The following is a 7,519-nucleotide window of genomic DNA, read 5'->3' as shown; positions in this document are numbered from 1 at the left end:
TTACCAGCTGGATGAAAGTCACGTCTGACTGTGGAGTTGGGGTGCAGGACCCTCTGGTTTCCCCAGGAGCCCTGCCCGGGTTTGGAGGGTGGGAGGGGCTCCAGGCTTAGCCCAGGCTGGGGGATTGGGGTTCAAGAGGGGTTTCAGGGTGCAAGCTCTGGGAAGGAGTTTGGGTCCAGGGGGACTCACAATTGGGGCAGGAGATTGGGTGCAGGAGCGGGTTCAAGGATGGCACAGGGTTCAGGAAGCAGGTTCTGGCTGGGCACCGTTTAACTGAGATGGCTTCTGGGTGGTGGAGCAGTGGGGTGAAGGCAGCTTACTCCTGCCCTGGACCTGCACCACTCCTGAAAGCAGCTGGCATGTACAGCAATTGCTCCATGGAGCCATGTGCTGCCCTTCATCTACAGGCACTGAGCCCACAGCTTCTACTGGCCACAGTTCCCTGTTACTGATCAATGGGAGCTGCTGGAGAGGTGTCTGCAGGCAAGGACAGCATGTGGAAACCTCTTGGTCTGCCTTTCTCAGGGGCCGCAGGGACATGCCAGCCATGTCCAGGAGCAGCAATTATCATAGGTCAAGCGTTTTAGAACTCACTAGTCAAAGAAATAAATAAAAGTATGAGAGAGAAATGAAAATTCTGAAATGCACAGTTCAGTCAAAGACTAAAACTAACCCACTTTGCAAGCAGTAAAAGAAGTAACAACAACCCCTCACGTGTGTGTTGGGTTGGAAGAGGACAGTGAAGGAGAGTGTGCATGTGTGAGAATGACAGAGACACACAGTGTGTGTGTGTGACAGATATTTGCTTTGCCAAGCTCTCTCTTCATCTCGCTCTCTCTGTGTGGAGATGGGGTACAGGAGTGGGGAAAGGAAGGACACCCTGACATCAGCACCTGCCTCTCCTCTCTCCTACATCCTGCACAGGAAGAAGGAGGCTCCCGGGGAACAGCTTCAAGGCAAAAGGCAGGAGTAGCACGACAGTGGGTGGAGGGGCAACTGAAGTGCCAGCGCTTGATAGATTCTTGGCCAAACCAGTCAGGATCACCTGTCAGAGGCTCCAAGATCTACCAGTAGATCCCAATCTATTGGTTGGTGACCACTGGCATAGGGGAAACAGAGGCACCCACACAGTATTCAGAGAAAACATTAAGAACATTCCCACTTCATCACAACAGGTACAACAAAATATAATATATTGAAGAGGGTGAGTGCTGCTTCTGACTTTCCACTTTTAATTGACCCTTGTAATCTTGTGGCACCGGTGTGTTATAGCTTCATTTTATCCCAGCAACAAATTCTTTATTTGTAGGACCACTAACAATCAACAATGGATAAATTCTTAATAAAGTTACCCAGAGAAAAAGAAGAAAAGGGCAATTCATCAAATGACGGCCTGGGTTCGACACCCAGCTTTCAAACTGAAGTTATACAAAAGAAAGATGTGGCAAATCTACAAGATAAGAAAAGGAGTTTTCAGCAGTCTTGGCTATCAAGATTTAAGTGGTTGGAGTACAATAGCGAATTAAACAGAGCTTTTTGCTCTGTCTGCAAAAACTGTTCTGAAAAGAAGATCTTAATATTTTCTACGAAGGATGAACCAACATTTATTTCGTCAGGATTTCAAGATTGGAGACACGCAATGCATGGTTTTATATCACACGAAAAATCCTCCTGTCACAAGGCAGCGGTAATGAAGCATGCTGCTCTGCAATCACAGGTAAATGTTTCTGCACTAATGTCAGCCAGTTACAGAAAAGAATCACAATCAGCTAGGATTTCACTGCACAGCATTTTTACCAGTGTTCAGTACCTAGCTCAACAAGGAATAGCATTACGTGAACATAATGAGAGTGATTCAAATTTGATGCAACTCTTGTTGCTACGCAGTACAGATTCTGGGGAACTGAGACAGTGGCTTAATCGCACAAAATACAAGTGGCTGTCACATCAGGTTATTAACGAAATAATCAAAATGGTGGCAATGATGGCGCTAAGAAAAATAGTGTAAAAGATAAAGGCTTCTAAGTTTTATGTCATTGTAATGGATGAGACTACCGATTTGTCAAGAAAAGAACAAGTCAGTTTTTCTTTAAGGTTCTTTTCTACTGAAGATTGGGAGATTTATGAGGAGTTTATTGAGTTCTACCAAACTGACGCAATGGATGCTGCTTCTCTTTTCAAAATTGTGGAAGATACACTTCTCAGGTGTGATTTGCCCTTTTCTGATTGCTCGGGGCAATGTTACGATGGAGCCAGTAATGTGTCCGGCAAATTTACGGGGGTCCTAGCCAGAGTGAAGTATCAAGAGCCGAGAGTGGAATTTGTGCACTGTGCTGCACATTCCCTTAACCTTGCCACTCAGGATGCCCTGCATAATATTCAAGAATGTTGTCATATGTTTTTGATGGTGTAATCTCACCAATGATCTCACCAATGCCTTCAGGGAGTCACCAAAATGTATGGCAGCATTCAGAGAGTTTCAGAGTGAAGGGGAACCTTCTTTACGACCCTTGTGCCCAACAAGATGGACACTAAGGATCAATAGCATTAAATCACTGCTTCACAACTAAAAGACCATGACAACCTGCCTAGATGAACTTAGTTACTCTTCTGATGAATTTGGCTTAAAATGTAGTGGATTCTCGGAGCAACTTCAATTTTTTTCAATGTACTTTACACTAACAGTTCTTGTGAAAGCCATGGGTCCTGTAGAAGAAGTTAATGCAAAAATTCAAAGCCCAAACATGTCATTGGCAAGCATTATGAAGAAAGCTGGCCTGTTGCAAGAGGTGTTGAGTCGGATGCACACTGACTCATCATACAACCACTTCTGGGAAACAACAGTAGAGAAGCAAGAAATCTTTATTTAGATGATCCTACACTCCTGAGAAAACGCAAGTCACCAAGATGGCTTGACCATGGAAGCCTTTCTCACACCTTCAGTGACCCCAAAGAGTATTTTCATCAAATATATGTTGGGATCATTGATGCTTGCAAAGTTGCCATTGAACAGAGGTTTTCAACAGAAAGTTTTACATTCGCAGTAAAATTGGAGAAGCTTATAACTGAGGCAGCAGATGGTTCGAAGCTGAACATTGTCCTAATAAGTGAAGCATTCCATGGTGACATTAATACGGAGAAGTTATTTCTTCATTTAGAAATGTTGAGTGATATTTGCAGATCGAGAAATTGCCAGCTTAATTCAGGGACTAAAGTGAAGCAATTTCTAAAACAAAAAGAAGGCTTGAGAGACATGTTGTCAGAAATTACAATTCTCCCGAAATTATTCTACACAATTCTGACTACAATCTGCACCGCTGAGCGATCATTCAGTTGCTTGCTGACTGAAAAATTATTTGCGAATGACAAAGGGCCAAGAATGTTTAAATCACTTGGCATTTATTCACGTTCATAAGAACTTTACCTCTGAATTGGACATTGCAAGTCTCCTGGATGAATTCATTTCAAGAACCAAAAAACGATGAAAAGTGTTTGCTGCCTCCTGAAGAACATTGCAAAAGAAGGGGCTATATTTGTTTTGCTTTTAAAAAGTACTTGCTTTTGAGGATTAGTGATCAAAGAGTACTTGGTTGTTTACATATTCAAAAGAGTATTAATAACATTGATAGTCTTAGTTAAATATTTTTTTCTTACGATAGTGATATTGTGCAATAAAGGGAAACTGTTAAACTCTTAAGGCTGTGTCTAGACTGGCAAATTTTTCCGCAAAATCACATGATTTTGCGGAAAAACTTGCCAGCTGTCTACACTGGCTGCTTGAATTTCCGGAAAAGCACTGACAATCTACTGTAAAATCATCAGTGCTTTTCCAGAAATACTATGCTGCTCCCGTTCGGGCAAAAGTCTTTTTCCGAAAGACTTTTGCGTGAAAGGGCCAGTGTAGACAGCATAGTACTGTTTTCCGCAAAAAAGCCCCGATCGTGAAAATGGTGATCAGGGCTTTTTTGCGGAAAACCGTGTCTTTTTTGCGGAAAACCGCATCCTGCCAATCTAGACGTGCTTTTCCGAAAATGCTTTTAACTGAAAACTTTTCCGTTAAAAGCATTTTCGGAAATTCATGCCAGTGTAGACGTAGCCTTATGGTTTCCAGTCCATTTTTACATTATTTAATAAAATCTATATCGGCTTACAGGATGGGTGGGTGGGAAGGTGGGGAGAGGAGAATAGACCCATTCTGGGCACCACCAAAAATTATACAAACCTGCCACCCATGTCTGGGATTCATGATTTCTCACAGCAAATGCTGGAGTTCACAGCAAGGATTGTCATTCAAGTAATGCAAAAGTAAGCTGGAAGCTCAGGAAGGGCTGGAAAGCAAAGGGGTGGCTGACAGGATGTTTTTCATGTTCCAAAAATGCTACAGCTACGTTGTGCATTCCCACAGTGCTTAGCGACTGAAACTATTACCAGGTTCTGTGGGATGCTTACATATATTGTTTTGCTCTTTCTGTTGAAGGGAAGCTAACAATGTGGCCATGATATGTCAACATTGGGTGGCAGAAAAACAGGTTTGATGAGTTTTCAGTTTTGGCGACTTCTGTATGTTGACAGTGCTTTCATAACCAAACCTTCCCAGTGTAGATGTAGCCTAGATACATACAGTCTGACTTTCAAATCTTTTATCAAATCCCATCTCTGTCAGATAGATTCTCCTTCTCATGACTAACAAACCCATTAATGCTCCTTTGTTCTAAGACTGTAGAGGCATTAACTGCCCATTTTATCTTGAATGAGCTTCCAATAAAAGGCTACGTCTAGACTACATGGCTCCGTTGACAGAGCCATGCCGGATCAGCTGATCATCGGCACAGCGCAGCGGCCATTTTTATTTTAATGAAGTGGGGATTATTTAAATCCCCGCTTCTTTGACTATGCCAAATAAACTATTTTACATGGCTCCGTCGACGGAGCCATTTAGTGTAGACGTAGCCAAAGAGGATAAGATAATATATTACACTGGACCAAGTTCTGTTGGTGAAGGAGACAAGCCTTTGAGCTATGGGACAGACACATACAACAATGGCAGATATTCCTTTGAATGATCTCTTGCAGCATGTGCTAACTCCTTGTCTGTTCCACTTTGGCTACGTCTACACTAGCCAGTCTTGCACAAGAACATATGCAAATGAGCCACCATTTTGCGCGAGGGGCTTTTGCGCAAGAGCTGTTCTGCCTGAAAATAAGCAGCAGAATGACGTTTGCACAAGAGGGGGGTTTTGCACAAGAAAAAGCACTGTAGACTGCTCCTTCTTGTGCAAAAACGCCTTGTGCAAAAATGGCAGCTGATTAAGTATGCAGCTGAGGCATGGCGATATTCATTGCCGCACCTCATTTGTGTATGTTCTTGCACAAGACTGGCCAGTGTAGAGTAGACATAGCCCAAGGTTTTTGCGCAAAAATGTCCATTTTTGCACAAAAACCTGCGGATCATCCACACCTCAAATGCACTTTGGCACAAGCAAATCAGAAGTAAAACAGCAGAAAAGAGGGCTTTTGCCGGTGTAGGTAAACCTTCTTCTATGAGGCATAACTCCTTTTTGCGCTACAGCTATTGCTGTGTGTGGACACTCCAGAGGGATTTCTTGTGCAAGAAACCCATATGGGAAAAAGTACAGGTGCTCTGATGGCCATTCTGTGAATGGCCATCAGAGCTTTCTTGCAGTGTGGACACTCTCTTGTGCAAAAGCACATCACTTTTTCTATGTGCTTTGAGGTGTGGATGTGCTCTTGCGCAACAAGTTTTTGCACAAGAAATCTTGTGCAAGTCTTGTGCAAGAAGCCTGCAATGTAGACGTAGCTTTTGTGTTTAACTCTGGCACTTTGAGTACCTTTCCTAGAGCTGAGGAAGATCTCTGTGTAAGCTGTAGTATTTTTAGTTTAGACATACCCTAATGTCAATCATTTAGGTAGTGTTTTCTATATTGATAAAAAAAAAACCTTCTTCTGTCCTGTGTCTATCAATGGGTTCTAGTGATGTCCCCCAAGGGTCAGTCCTGGGACCAATTCTGTTCAACTTATTCATAAATGATCTGGAGAAAGGGGTAAGCAGTGAGGTGGTAAAGTTTGCGAATGATACCAAACTGTTTAGGATAGTCAAGACAGAAGCAGACTGTGAGGGACTCCAAGAAGATCTCACCAAACTGAGTGACTGGGCAAAAAAATGGCAAACGAAATGTAATGTGGATAAGTGTAAAGTAATGCACATCGGGAAAAATAACCCCAACTATACGTACAGTATGATGGGGGCTAATTTGGCTATGACAAATCAGGAAAGAGATCTTGGAGTTATCATGGATAGTTCTTTGAAAACGTCCACACAGTGTGCAGCAGCGGTCAAAAAGGCAAATAGGATGCTAGGAATTATTAAGAAATTATTAAGAAAGAGATAGAAAATAAGACACAGAATATCTTACTGCTCCTGTATAAAACTATGGTATGCCCACATCTTGAATACTGTGTACAGATGTGGTCTCCTCACCTCAAAAAAGATATTTTGGCCTTGGAAAGGGTTCAGAAAAGGGAAATGATTAGGGATTTGGAACGGGTCTCGTATGAAGAGAGGTTATAATGACTGGGACTTTTCAGTTTAGAAAAACAGGATACTCAGGGGGGATATGATAGCAGTATATAAAATCATGAGTGGTGTGCTGAGGGTGAATAAAGAAAAGTTATTTATTAGTTCCCATAACAGAAGAACTAGAGGACACCAAATGAAGTGAATGGGTAGCAAGTTTAAAACTAATAAAAGCAAGTTCTTCACACAGCATGTAGTCAACCTGTGGAACTCCTTGCCAGGGGAGGCTGTGAAGGCTAGGACTATAACAGAGTTTAAAGAGAAGCTAGATAATTTCATGGAGGTTAGGTCCATAAAAGGCCATGAGCCAGGGGGTAGGAATGGAGACCCTGGCCCCTGTTTGTTAGAGGCTGGAGAAGGATGGCAGGAGACAGATCATTTTGTCTTCGGTCCACCCTCTCTGGGGCACCTGTGCTGGCCACTGTTGGCAGACAGGCTACTGGGCTAGATGGACCTTTGGTCTGACCCAGTATGGCTGTTCTTATGTTCTATACTAGGGGACTATATCAACATAGCTATACTAGCATAGGCTCCATAGTGTAGACATAGTCTTAGGCTTTGTGTACACTGTATCTTATGCTAGCATAATTTATGTCATTCAGAGATGTGAATAAATACCCCTTTTTATTATATCAAAAGTTACATTGACATAAGTGCCTGCGTGGATAGCACTTTCCCACTGACATAGCTTCTGCCACCCAAAGAGGTGGTTTTATTATGCTAATGGAAGAATTCTCTTGCATCAACATAGAGCATCATCCCCAGATGTGATGCAGCAGTGCAGCTGCATCAGTACAGGTGCTCCATTAGTGAGTTTGCTCTTTGTCTTGTATCTCTTGACATCAATGGGAGTTTTGGGTATGTAAGATATTTAGAACTGTGCTATCAACATATTTTTCATCTTATCAATGAAGGGAGTTCAGG

Source organism: Pelodiscus sinensis, chromosome 5, assembly GCF_049634645.1.
Source record: "Pelodiscus sinensis isolate JC-2024 chromosome 5, ASM4963464v1, whole genome shotgun sequence".
Taxonomy (NCBI): Eukaryota; Metazoa; Chordata; order Testudines; family Trionychidae; genus Pelodiscus; species Pelodiscus sinensis.
Note: the sequence above shows the minus strand (reverse complement) of the source record.